The following is a 2,279-nucleotide window of genomic DNA, read 5'->3' as shown; positions in this document are numbered from 1 at the left end:
CAATTCTACCCCAGCACTGCATGTGGATGCTCAGCTGGAGGGTCCTGACTTTCCATCTAGATCCAACTCTATGGATTTGAACCTGTGTCTCAGGAGAGATATCCAGATCACTTGAAGGGGCTAGGGTACCTCATTGACATTCCACTGCTGGTCCAGGTCAACCTGCCTTTCCTAGAGATGCTGGGTCCTCACTGCCAGCCCTAAGCAAGGTCTTGCATATCCCAGTTTATCTCAGAGGACTACTGGTTGAATTGATTTGGAATTGTCTGCAGCCCTCAGTGTCCTGCACTCATCTGTGCCTCGGGTCCCTTAGACATTTGAGGTCCTGCTTTTGGTTGCTCTCTGGGGCTGAAGAGTACTCTAACACCTAACAGGTAGAATTCACCCCCAAATGAAACATCATCCCAGCCACGAAAGTAGGCAGTTACAGACACCCCGGAGCAGGTGTGATCCAGCCTCAGTGGACTTTCTAAGGCATTTCCACAACTACCATCAAGGACAGCAGAGCTGATGAGGGTGGACATTGCCACTTCCTTGGACAGAGGTACATGGGCCCAGCTGCAGATCTCATATCCAAGTGCCTGGAGCCCTGTCCATGGTGACCCAGCTGGCTTCCTGGCAGCCTGGAGCCAGAGCAGGAGCCAGCTCGGGGAAAGGAGGTGCTGAATGTGGGACCAAGAGAAAATACAGTGGTGCAGACCCCAGCATTACATATGGATGCTCAGCTAGAGGGTGCTGACTCTTCAAATGGACCCCATCCATCGGTTTGAGTCTGTTGTCCAGTAAGCATTACCCAGTTCATTTAAGACAGCCTGGACTACTCTGTTAGTCTTCCCTGTTTCAGTTTTTCAGAGGGGCTGAGAAGGTAAGACTAACTTTTACAGATGTTCTCTGCAAGAAGCAAGAACAGGAAGGATAAGATTCACCTTGGAGGCTTGGTTCAATTGCCCCATATTGCTGTTGATATGTAGATGCCCTGGAGTATCCAGAACATGCATGAATCAGCACGTGCATGAAAATTGGTACATTTAGAGAGAGATTTCTCCCATTCCAGAACAAATGTACAGAGGACATACAGGAATCTTCTCCAGAAATACTGTTGCTTCTAGAAGGGAGGAGCAGACAATCAGTTCAGACTCAAGTGTATCACTTGGAGACCTCTATGGTTAGGTGAAGTAAAACCTATACTATTTTTTTTTTTTTTCATCTGCCATGGCTATGTCTCCATCTGAGATGCTCACCTGGACTCCCTTTATCATTCCTATGCAGAGGGAAGAACTTTGAAAGCATGATTCATCTTGTCCCAAAATAAAATCCTAAGAAGAGTGAAATCAACTGCTCTTTCGAAGAGCTAATCTCCTCCCATTGAGTGTAAAGAATGACTTGTTACCCATCTAGCATTTCAGGGGTCTGCATTTGGGGAGAGAAATTCCTTCTTTGGTGATTTTGCCCAATGTTTTGGAGTGTTTCTACAGCCAAGCCAGTGGAATTGTTGAATGACGGACAGCTAATGACAGATGCTGCATTTTACATGTGGAAGGGCCCTGACTCATCCAGCATGGAGCTAGTATTGAGCATAGTATTGAGCATAGTCTTTTGAGTATTTTTAATTTTAAGTTTATAAGTATGTTTGGAAACAGGGAGGAGGGAAGGGAAATGTCAACTTTGTTGACAGTCTTATGTGAGGCATAATGGTTACTGGTAGATATACTAGCCGTTGTCAAATATATCTTGAACCAGGGTAAAAGCCAATGAGATAGCCACAAGAATGAGGCACAGATGCACCCAGAAAGTATCAAATTAAAAGAAGAAATATATGTGTTTTTTTCTGTAAAGCATTAAGCCACCTGTTGGAAGTTCGGTCAGAGATTTACATTAAGCCCTTATAAAATTAAGCACTTAGCAAATTGAAATACAAACCTCTAGGGGACACCATCTCCAGCTCTGGCAGACAGCTGGGTGGGTGGGATTTCTCATCACTCACTGTCATAGTCAAATACTGTCTGACCAGGTTCTTCGAGAAATTCCATACAAGGAAGGTTTAATGCTTAATACCAAATTTACTTATCTGAAGATATTTGATGTTACATGGCATTTTGATTAAGCAAAGTGATACAGCAATGTACTGAAATAACAACACAAGCACAATATATCAATTGCAATATTACAGGCTGGATCGATGGGCCGAGGCCAACTGTATGAGACTCAACAAGGCCAAGTGCCGGGTCCTGCACTTTGGCCACAACAACCCCATGCAACGCTACAGGCTTGGGGAAGAG

This window comes from Pygoscelis adeliae, unplaced genomic scaffold, assembly GCF_000699105.1.
Source record: "Pygoscelis adeliae isolate BGI_AS28 unplaced genomic scaffold, ASM69910v1 Scaffold201, whole genome shotgun sequence".
NCBI classification, from domain to species: Eukaryota; Metazoa; Chordata; class Aves; order Sphenisciformes; family Spheniscidae; genus Pygoscelis; species Pygoscelis adeliae.
This window is presented reverse-complemented; position numbering follows the sequence as displayed.